Raw genomic sequence first — 12,626 nt, 5'->3', positions numbered from 1 at the left:
ATTAACTTAAAAAACATTTTGGTATTAAAGCCTTCATCGGGGTGCTTGATCTCTTTAGATATGCAATTTAAGCACTCAGAAAATAAATGACAGGTTGGCACCAATGCATTTTCCGCATAAGACCATACATTTATTGGGGGTGTTTTGTAAGACTATGATGATATCATATCACTAAGAAAAATAAAACAATTTTTCTAGATATCTTGAGTTACTTCAGAAAGAATAATCATCTGATTCCATGGGGCCATCACACACATTTTGTTGTGTTACAGCTTGAATTAAATGGAGGAAATGTTGTTTTTTTTTGTCACTGGCCTACACACAATATTTCATCATGTTAAAGTGGAATTATGTTTTTCACAATTTTTACAATGAATTAAAAATGAAAAACCAAAATGTCTTGAGTCAATAAATATTCAACCACTTTGTTATGGCAAGCATAACTAAGTTCAGGAGTAAAATAATTCTGAAGAAGTCACATAAGTTGCATGGACTCACTCTGTGTGCAGTAAGAGTGTTTAGCACAATTGTTTAATGACTGCCTCATCTTTATAGCCCACACATATAATTATCTGTAAGGTCCCTCAGTCAAGCAGTGAATTTCAAACACAGATTCAACCACAAAGACCAGGGAGGTTTTCCCTTGCCTCGCAAAGAAGGACACAAAAAAAAGCAGACATTGAATATCCCTTTGAGCACAACAACATTTGGAATAAGTCAAGGGGTATGAATACCTCCTGAAGGCACTGTAGCTTCCTTATTGAAACAGTTCCATGACTAGACAGTATACAGTCCTGTTGATTGGTAACCATAACTCATATCTTGGAAAATAAACAATGTTGTATGGATGGGCCAGTGCAGTGCAGAGAGTGAGGTGTGTCACAGTACAAAGGTCATAAAGGGATTCCCATGGAATGGCTATTCTGTGTCTGTAATGAGGCCATCACAGGTGCATGCTCTAAAACGATACATTATTGTCACCTTGTGGAGAACTTTTGTACATGCAAGCCTAGTTTCTGCAAGTCAAGGCACACTTCTTCTTGTAAGCAACACATTGAACGCAATGGAGGACAATAATTGTCAAAAGTAAACAAAAATGAATTACTCATGAGGGTTTACATTAGCCTGAGTGCCAGTCTGTTTCTGCTCTCCTGCCAACTCAAATAAAATAAAATTGTATTTGTCACATGAAATGCTTACTTGGGGGCCCATTTCAACAATGCAGAGAGCAATAATGGAAAAATAATAAAACCTAATAATAAAAGCAATAATAAATACACAATGAGTAATGATAACTTGGCTATATACACGGGGGTACCAGTACCGAGTCTATGTGCAGGGGTATGAGGTAATTGAGGTAGATATGTACATATAACTATGATTAAAGTGGCTAGGCGACAGGATACATAATAAACAGTAGCATCAGCGTATGTGATGAGTCAAAAAAGTTAGTGCAAAAGGAGTCAATGCCGATAGTCCAGGTAGCTTTTTGATTAAAGCTGCAATATGAAACTTTTTGGGCGACCCGATCTATCATTCTCGTTGTGCGCAAGTCTAAGAAGCTGTAGATCTGTTCTATGTGCGCTATTTCTATGCTTCCAGTTCTTAAGTTTCGTTTTTGCTTCTTTTACTTTCGGTTTTGTACACCAGCTTTAAACAGCTGAAAATACAATACGTTTGGTTATTGAAAATATATTTCACAGCGATTTAGAAGGTACAATGATTCGACACTTTACATTGCTTGTTTTGTCACATAAACTAGGCAAACTATTAGAATTTTAGCAACCAGGAAATGGAGGGGTGATTTCTGCAAACTGTACCTTAAAACTATTTAGCAGTCTTGGAGGTAGAAGCTGTTCAGGGTCCTGTTGGTTCCAGACTTGGTGCATCGGTACCGGTTGCCATGCAACAGCAGAGAAAACAGTTTATGATTTGGGTGGCTGGAGTGTTTGACACAGCCTGGTATAGAGCCCCTGGATGGCAGGGAGCTTGGTCCCAGTGATGTACAGGGCCATACGTACTACCCTCTTTAGTGCCTTGCGGTCGGATGCCAAGCAGATGCCATACCAAGCGGTGATGCACCCAGCCAAAATATTCTCAATGGTGCAGCTATCTGAGGGCACATGCCAAATCTTTTCAGCCTCTTGAGGGGAAATATGCCATGTCATGCCCTCTTCACGGCTATGTTGGTGTGTGTGGACCATGATAGATCCTAAGTGATGTAGACACCAAGGAACTTGAAGCTCTCAACAAGCTCCACTACAGCCCCATCGATGTGAATGGGGACGTGCTCGGCCCTCCGTTTCCTGTAATTCACGATTGGCTCCTTTGTCTTGCTGTCATTGAGGGAGAGGTTGTTGTCCTGGCACCACACTGCCAGGTCTTTGATCTCCTCCATATAGGCTGTCTCATCGTCGTTGGTGATCAGGCCTACCACCGTCGTGCTGTCAGCAAACTTAATGATGGTGTTGGAGTCGTGCGCTGCCATGCAGTCATGGGTGAACAGGGAGTACATGGGGTACGCACCCCTGAGAGGCCCCGTGTTTAGGGTCAGCGTTGCGGATGTGTTGTTGCCTACCCTCACCACTTGAGGGCGGCCCATCAGGAAGTCCAGGATCTATTTGCAGAGGGAGGCGTTCAGTCCCAGGGGCCTTCGCTTAGTGATTAGCTTGGAGGGCACTGTGGTGTTGAATGCTGAGCTGTAGTCAATTAACATGGTTGGCTTGACAATGACAGCGGAGTAGACAAAAGCACAAACGGACCAGGGACCAGGCTAAGTTGACCCACAACTGAGTTTCATTCCAAACACCTCACTTCCAATGCATGTGACTGTCAACTGGTAACCACCACAAGACCTTCAGCTGCATATCCACAGGGTGGCAGCACCACCAAAGCTACAGATCATATACTCCGCCCAGATCATACAGATCATTATGATCAGCTCACACACAATTCAGCCCAGCCTGCACTGCAGCATTTACAGGTGTGGGATCTTAATTTGACCTATATTGTCACAGCAAAATAATCCTACACCAACAGGATTTGAATGTTTAGTCCGTAATGTTGCTTTTTTTGGTGGTTAGGCTGTTAGCCGGCCAGAAGTAGACTACATGAACAGTGCAATACTGTTAATACAACAGTGTGTGAGTTTGGGGTTTCAGTTCATTTATGGAAATCACAAAGCTCATCTGCATTTCCTGCAGTGCAGGATCATTTTCAGCAACAAAAGACTGAGCAAATTAAGATCTTACCTCCGTGCATAGGCCCTAGGGCAGGTTTCTCCAACCCTATTCCTGGAGAGCTCCCGTCCTGTAGGCTTTCGCTCCAGCCCAATTTGTAACTAACCTGATTCAGTTTATCAACCAGCTACATATTAGAATCAGGTGTGGTAGATTAGGCTTGGAGGGAAAACCTACAGGAAGTTAGTTATCCCTGACCAGGGCTGGAGAGCCCTGCCCTAGTGTGGTTGTTCCACTGGATATTATAAGGTGAATGCACCAATTTGTAAGTCGCTCTGGATAAGAGCGTCTGCTAAATGACTTAAATGGAAATGGAAATGGAACATCCTTTCTTGTAAATATTTCTCATGCACTCTCCACTATGTTTAGTCTTGTATTTCATAAATAAATCATAAACTCTAAACATATATACTAATACCAATCATATTAGGCTAATATATTATAAACCTTGGTAATTGTCTTGTCGGGGTATAACTACACTGACTGACAGCATTGAGAATGGGTTTATGGCAACACTTGGCACTATGCAAAGTGTTTTCAAATCAACAACCACACCTTGAAGTTGGATGCATTGGTCAATGGACATTTTGTGTGTCATGGGTAAAGATTCCATGTTTGGGAAGTTTGCCTATTCAAATGAATCCCAAAGGAAGGTATTAAGCCATGCAATGGTGTACACATAGAGCATGTTTGCAGGTGTTCTCTTGCAGAGTGGAGGGTGTTGTTTGTAATGGTCACATAAACACAGGAAATTGTATGTTTATACAAAGGAGAAGGTAAATGGTTTGCATATTGGTCTTTGAGGAACATTCATACAGCGATAATACCATCAAAGGGATATGATGGCCATGTTGTGTGTGTGTGTGTGTGTGTGTGGGGGGGGGGGGGGGGGGGGTGTGGGAGAGAATTTTGAAAAAATATTCCAACTGCAAAAATAGTCCACATTATCATCATGTTTTCTCCATAAATGTTTCATATTCCACTCATTCACCAAGCAGTCAAAAACAGTCTTAAATGCATTTGGAGGTATGAACGCTAAGCTGCCTGAATGCACTGAAAAATATATTCTATATCATTGCTGGATAAGGCCATCTGAATACATTAGTTGCATTACAGGGGAGATACAGCCGTTCACATCCCACATTGCAGAAAATGAGCATAGTAGGTTGATCCCGCAAAGTGTCCTGTCTTTGTCGGGTCAATAAGGTTGCCTTTTTCCTGCCCGCAGCCTATGCTCAGGTGTCAACCATCCTGTGGTTCTCTCTCACATATGAATACCCGATTCAGTAGCATCATCGTCGTCAAAACAAAAACAATGCCGTCCCATCCATCACCTCTGTCCCGTCGTGTCCAACCACCGCAGCCTCCAAGGTATGATTAGATTGCCTTGCGCCGCTGCTGGAACCGCGCCCACGCTGGCGTGCGCCTTGATTGGCCACAGTCCCTATCGGTCATTTCAACATCCCTCAACCGCCCTGTCGTGGCTTCACAGACCAGCATATGACGGGCCATACTTCGTAGGGTCTGTGGAAGCGTGCCACAGCGAGCTATAAAGACGGATCCCGAGATACCCCGGACAGCGCACCTTCTGTCTCCTCTGGCTTATCTGTCTCTCTTCAGGGTAACGTGCCTCACAATCTTAACGCTATTTGACCTCCGCTGTACCAAATACTCGTCTTCTTACACCCAGCAAAAAGAGATGGTAAGCACACTAAGCCTATAGCTTACTGTCGGCATCTATTGGAACTGTTTGGGTAAAGTGATGTTTGGCACAGACTTACCACATATTCTAGGGAAGATACAGTACCCCTTGTTGATGTGAGAGTGTAAGGGATTTGATTGCTCTGGATTCTTGTGCTTGTCTAAATGTGCGTTGAATAGGTGGAAGTATTGTCTGACTTGAACTAGAGTCAGTATCTCTTTTTAACACTTGGAAAAGTTGAATGTCACAGCAAGGAATGTTGACCTCCCATTTGACTTGAAAGAGGGTCAGGGCAATGGGAAGCAGGTAATAGGAAGTGCAAATTGCAAACTCGAATCAATACTTAGCTACATGTTTATTACATTGGCACTGATTTTGTTTACTGTAGAAGGCTGAACATATAAAAAAGATATTAGCCTATTCATATTTGATTTAAAAGACCTGTATGTTGTAGCCTGCTATTATTGCATGGCGCATAGATCATATGTATTTTCATGAGGCGTGTAAGCCTATTAATCTGTGCAGTCTGCTCACTGTCAAGAACTAGTCTTCTATCAGATATAAGCTATCATATAAGTATGATGAAAACATTTTTTTTTTTTTTTTTATCATTCAGACCTTTATTTATTTTTTAAAATGTTTAATGCCTTGCAATGTATTGCTTGTTGGTCACTTTTAGTTGAGTGCTTCTATCAGCAAGAACCAATTACATTGTTTAAAGGAATCTACATTTCTGTTGGTTATGGCCTGGTTGACCATTGACAACAAACCCTGTTCAAACACAACAATACTTCCAAATCCATCTGAATGAGTTTTTAAAACACCTTAAACAAGAGTCAGAATGACTTCATACTGTAGATGCCGTCAGCCAGGAGCTGGGATATCAGGAATTACAAAGCTGCTCTGGGCTACTGAGATGCACACTAAAATGCTTCCTGTCCTTCCAGTCACAGCTAATCCTAAATCCTGGCCCTTCTGATGTGACCACCAATTCCGGTTCTTACCAGTACATACCACCATTTCATTCCTTGATTAAAAATACAAAGGAACAAATGAGGGCTAACTGTAACCTTGTCAGTGCTCATGGGGGAATTATTAGGGAGACACTGCACTTAGTGTAGGGAGAGACACTGACAATCTGAACCAAATTTGAGTAGTTATTGCTTAGAGTACCTGCTTGAAGCTAAGCCAGGTCAAAAAAAGACAAAGAGTAGACAAGACAGCCAGGTGACAATGTAAAGAATCTGAGAACAAAAGAGGATACCATATGGCAAAGTTTCATACCTAGACCTACTTCACAACAAGCTATGTATTTCAGGCCAATACCACAGGTATGTGTACCAAAATGTATGAAAAAGTTACTTTTCTCCTATCTCCTCGTGACTGCACAACTGATTTGTTTCTGGGTGCTGAGATGACATTTCTCATTGATATATTATTTGAATAACCCAGTTGTTTTCTTCACAAAATGCTCAATAGTTCTTGCAGAACTGTGTTATGGCTTTTCAACAATATGAAAGATGGTTATTCAGAGAAAGTAAAATGAATGATGTGCTCTGACTCTCATTGATGGCTCTCTATCTAAGTGGCCAGTCCTGCCTGCCTGCCTGTCTGTCTGTCTATAGGCCTAAGGGATAGTTTTACCTCTCAGCTTAGTTTAATGAGATAAGTGACACTAAGTGCTGCTGGACAGGACAGGACAGGAGTTGTCAATATGGTGACACCAAAGAGCCGAAGACAGGCCACAAGTTGTACTCCTCACCTCTGTATCAGAAATCCATCACCCCATAACAGCTTTGATCTGTTGGGTCATCTCCCCACAGGAGGTGGAATGCATTGTTCCGATAACACTTCACTTACACGTGGGAGATTGTTTTCATGGAAATAAGCAGGTGTTTTAACCTGATTATGCTCATGTCAGCGCTGGGGGCCATAGATCAATGGATAATTGAAGGTCACTTGTCCAGAGTGTAGGCCTAGTCTGGCCAGCTTCCTGGACCAGAGGAAAGAGGAGGAGAGGAGTAGGCAAGAATGGAGTAGAGAGGAAAGCATAGGAGTGCAGAGGAGAGGCGAGGAGAGGATAGAAAAGGGTAGGCAAGGAAAGGAGAGCAGAGGGTAGGAAAGGAGAGGGTAGAAGAGGAAAGGAGAGGAGAGGGTAGGAGAGGAAAAGAGAGGGTAGGGAAGGACTTCCTTCTCCTGCATGGCTAAAGAGTCCATGTTGTCCATTGCTTGATAATACATAGTATTTATATAGTGCTTTGCTAAAACCCAAAGACACTTAAAGAACAGGAGTCATCATTGAATGTGACAGACCACTTTTTAGGCGTTTATCCCATGCATTTGAGGACCTTGATGTGTTTGTAATCCAATGCATAATGGCATCTAAAATCAGACTGTTTACATGAAAATGGGTTCTATGATGTAATGTGCATTAGTTTGATAAATGCCATAGAAACGGACACACAGTGGCACATACGCACACACACACACACATTTATTGCAAGTGACTTCATTTTTTTTTGCTTTCAGAACCATTTAGAAAGTTTGGACAAGCGGTTAAACACGTTTTTGTACTACGTGTTTGGAGCGAGAGGTATGTACTTCCCAATGAAGACTGCAAATATGGCTGTTGAAAAACTACAAAAATGTTTTTTGAAAAAATAAGTCTGTTCAGACTACAGCGTAGCATCAGCTGATGTGTCACTGACATTACAGAGTCCTTCAAGGCTCACCTCATGCAGGAGAGTAGCAGTCTAGATCCAGGACACTGTATGCCATCAGACTGGCCCTTCTGAATACTAGGAATCTCCACAGCGGTGCCTTATCACCTTGTTAAGTAAGCCTATTAGGATTTATACCTGTGTAATTAAGGTGTAATAGCCTATGTCATAACTCTAATAGATTAGTAAATACATACACTTATGGAATACTTATAACTTTTGATAAAGACGTAATATGTAACTACCTATCTGCACATAACAGGTACAAGGTAAGTTACAATAGAAGTGCTGCCCTAAAGTTGTGATGGCAATTAGTTTATAGTGATAGCCTCTACTCAGCTCCACAAGATCCATTGGCCAGAGTCAAGCCGAAGCTACTACCGGCGCAGAGGAAGGCTCCGGCCTTGGAGCGGTATTGGATGCCGTGCCTAGACTGGGCACCGGCGCAGAGGAGGGCTCCGGCCATGGCACCGGCGCAGGAAGCTCCGGGCCGTGGACCGTCACTGGAAGCTCCGGGCCGTTGACCGTCACTGGAAGCTCCGGGCCGTTGACCGTCCCTGGAAGCTCCGGGCCGTTGACCGTCCCTGGAAGCTCCGGGCCGTTGACCGTCCCTGGAAGCTCCGGGCCGTTGACCGTCCCTGGAAGCTCCGGGCCGTTGACCGTCCCTGGAAGCTCCGGGCCGTTGACCGTCCCTGGAAGCTCCGGGCCGTTGACCGTCCCTGGAAGCTCCGGGCCGTTGACCGTCCCTGGAAGCTCCGGACTGTGAACCGTCGCTGGAAGCTCCGGACTGTGAACCGTCGCTGGAAGCTCCGGACTGTGAACCGTCGCTGGAAGCTCCGGACTGTGAACCGTCGCTGGAAGCTCCGGACCGTACACACACACTGGTGAATGAGTGCGGGAGCCGGCACAAGATGTATCGGGCTGGAGAGGCGCACTGGAGGCCTGGTGCGTGGAGCCGGCACAGGTAGCCCCGGACTGATGACACGCTCTTCAGGGCGAGTGCGAGGAACCGGCACAGGACGTACCGGGCTGGGGAGGCGCACTGGAGGCCTGGTGCGTGGAGCCGGTACAGGTTGCACCGGACTGGTGACACACTCTTCAGGGTGAATGCCATGCAGAATACACCTAGCCAACATATCTCTCAGTTCTCTCTCCTCCAACAGCTCCATCACCTCCTTGACGGTCTCTGGCTCTCTCCGCGGCTCGACCGACAGCTCCTTGTGCCCCCCCCCAAAAAAACATTCTTGGGGTTTCTGTGGCAGCGGACTGAAGACACGCTCTTCAGGGCGAGTGCGAGCAACCGGCACAGGTGACACCGGACTGATGACACGCTCTTCAGCATGCCTGCGCTGCAGCATACTCTTCGCCAAAACCTCTCTCCGGTATCCCTCATTAAACTCCTCCACCAACTCCCAGAAGGGCTCTGGCACTCTCTGCTGCTCAGCCGACAGCTCCATGTGCCCCCCCCCAAAGAAATCTTGGGGTTTCTATGGCCGTGGTCCCCGGCGTCGTCGCTATCCCCCTATGCTCCTTGGCGACTCCCGTCAAGGAAGGGTCTTGTGTCCTCCCATTATCTCTTCCCATGTCCAACTCACTTTATCCTCCATGGCACGCTGCTTGGTCCTTTTGTGGTGGGATATTCTGTCACGGTCGTGATAATGGACAGACCAAGGCACAGCGTGTGTTGAGTTCCACATCTTTATTTGCAGTGAAAACTTAAACAAAAAACAATAAACATACAACGAACGTGAACTGTGTGGTGCTGAATGCACTCACACAAAACAATATCCCACAAGCACAGGTGGGAAAAAGGGCTACCTAAATATGATCCCCAATTAGAGGCAACGATTACCAGCTGCCTCTAATTGGGAACCATACAAACCACCAACATAGAAATACAAACGCTAGAAACCCCCCTAGTCACGCTCTGACCTATACACCATAGAGAACCCAGAGGGCGTGACAGAATGTACATTATCTGGTACATAGATCATGTGTAGGACGTTTCTGATCATGTATAAACACTACTCTATTTACATTTCAGTTTGTTAACAATTAGTCAACAGTCTTGTTATCCTTTATAGCATTATCTTGTTTAGTTAATATTTAGTTATAAACCATTTAACTAGGCTACTATAAGGGACTCTAATCATATAAAAATCATATTACAACAGACTATATATGTTTATAATCAGTTCAAATAGAGTTTAATATCAGATCTTACTGCCTATGACAGGTTGAGCAGTCACAGTTTCAATGGAGTAATAATGAGATGTGATTGGATGGTGATACCAGCAGTGTCCAGGCTCAGGAGAAGACCCAGATGCAGACAGTTTCAATGTAACAACATTTACAAAAAAAGGGGGCAGGTAAACGACAGGCAGAGGTCAGTAGTCCAGGGTGGTGTGACAAGGTACAGAACGGCAGGCAGGCTCAGGGTCAGGGCAGGCAGAATGGTAAAAAACCGGGAAAGCTAGAAAACAGGTACTAGAGACAGACATCAGCACGGGAAAAAACGCTGGTAGGCTTGACGAAACAAAACGAACTGGCAACAGACAAACAGAGAACACAGGTATAAATACACTGGGGATAATGAGGAAGTTGGGCGACACCTGGAGGGGGTGGAGACAAGCACAAAGAGGTGAAACAGATTAGGTTGTGGCAAGCGGCGATCGTTCACTGTGTTCTCTTTCCTTTCCTTAGACTCCAGAGTACAAGGATGGCTTCTGTTGGACTCGTACCGCCCCACCCTCTCCTTCACCATCGTCTACCTCCTCATAGTATACCTGGGACCAAAATACATGAGGAACAGGCCATCATACTCACTCAAGGGTGTTTTACTAGTGTACAACTTCTCTGTATCCATGCTCTCCCTCTACATGCTGGTTGAGGTAAGTTGTTCTAAGACAAACCGCATGAAGAGAGATTTCTGTGGATGAGTTGGGGCTATTGAGTGCCTTGATACCCTGGGTCATGTTAATTAGGGATCAAACGGAAGAAAAAGACTGAAACAGGAATTACCTAGACTTGTCCAAAAAGAAAGACTCATTTAAATGTTACACTGCAAAATGTTTTAAAACGTTTTCCATGGCATGCCCTAATGAACAATACCCTGAGAATGGATATCTGGTGGTGGAGTGTGTCTTACTGAGAAACTGTAGGTATAAAGAGCCTTTGTGTAGTGGTCTGGGTGTAGCTGGTGCAGAGGAGTCAGGCGCAGGACAGCAGAGATGATGTCACGTCCTGACCATAGGGAGCTCTTATTTTCTATGGTAGAGTAGGTCAGGGCATGACTGGGGTTTTTTCTAGTTATTATTTTCTATGTGGGGTTCTAGTTGAGTTTTTCTATGTTTTGGTGATTTGTATGATTCCCAATTAGAGGCAGCTGGTTATCGTTGTCTCTAATTGGGGATCATACAAAAGTAGCATGTTTTCCACCTGTGGGTTATGGGATATTGTGTTTATGTGTAGTTTCATTATCGTTTTTGTATGTTGCTTAGTTTCACTTTATATTAAAGATGTGGAACGCTACTCACGCTGCGCCTTGGTCTGATTATTCCAACGAACGTGACAGATGAGTAACACAAGTATTGAGGTCAGGGCTTTGTGATGGCCACTCCAATATCTTGACTTTGTTGTCCTTAAGCCATTTTGCCACAACTTTAGAAGTATGCTTGGGGTCATTGTCCATTTGGAAGACACATTTGCAACCAAGCTTTAACTTCTTGACTGATGTCTTGATGTTGCTTCAATATATCCACATAATAGATGGCATCATGAGGTAGGAACATTTTGTGAAGTGCACCAGTCCCTCCTGCAGCAAAGCACCCCCACAACATAATGCTGCCACCCCCGTGCTTCACGGTTGGGATGGTGTTCTTTGGCTTGCAAGCCTCCCCCTTTTTCCCTCCAAACGTAACGATGGTCATTATGTCCAAACAGTCCTATTTTTGTTTCATCAGACCAGAGTACAATCTTTGTCCCCATGTGCAGTTGCAAACTGTAGTCTGGCTTTTTTTAATGGCGGTTTTGGAGTGGTGGCTTCTTCCTTGCTGAGCAGCCTTTCAGGTTATGTCGATATAGGACTCGTTTTACTGTGGATATAGATACTTTTGTACCTGTTTCCTCCAGCATCTTCACAAGGCCCTTTGCTGTTCTGGGATTGATTTGCACTTTTGGCAATAAGGAAGTTCATCTCTAGGAGACAGAACACGTCTCCTTCCTGAGCGGTATGACGGCTGCGTGGTCCCATGGTGTATATACTTGCATACTATTGTTTGTACAGATGAACGTGGTACCTTCAGGTACCTGAGGATAGAACCCAGGCCAGCCAGAGAGGGTTACTTTGGTAAACGTCAAGTAAACAAGTGCAAATAGCGTAAAATGAATGTAAAAAAAATTGAATGTGCACAAGGCATCATGAAATCAGCAGATTAGGTGTTAGAGTCCAGTGTTCAACCCAGTAGCCAAAAACTGGGTCTCCATTAATGGTTGTGGATCTTCCAGCAGGACAACGACCCCAAACACACAAAACGCACCCAGGAATGGAAAAGAGATGCTTGACTGTTGTGAAGTGGCCAGTGACACGTCCAGATCTGAATCACATCCATAACCTACACGAGATCTGAAAACAGCAGTTGGTGGAGGGCACCCCTCAAACACTGACAAATTAGAGCCATTTGCTGCTGAAAAGTGGGCCAAATTGTCAGTAGAAAAGGTGCAGCAAGCTTATTGATAGCTACAAGAAGCATTTGTCTGCCGTTATCTTGGCCAAAGACTGTGCAATCAAGTACTAGCTCCGGAGTGGCAATCATTTTGTCCAGGCCATTTGCCTGTATATTCTAAACACTTTTTTTCTAAGCAAGTTCACAAAAAGAAAATTGTTTCTGGAATGTTAAATCCAATATCACTGGGTTGAACATTGCAAAAGTAAACTTATTTTACAGGGAATTATTTAATAAAAGT

This window comes from Salmo salar, chromosome 29, assembly GCF_965601325.2.
Source record: "Salmo salar chromosome 29, fSalSal1, whole genome shotgun sequence".
Taxonomy (NCBI): Eukaryota; Metazoa; Chordata; class Actinopteri; order Salmoniformes; family Salmonidae; genus Salmo; species Salmo salar.
Note: the sequence above shows the minus strand (reverse complement) of the source record.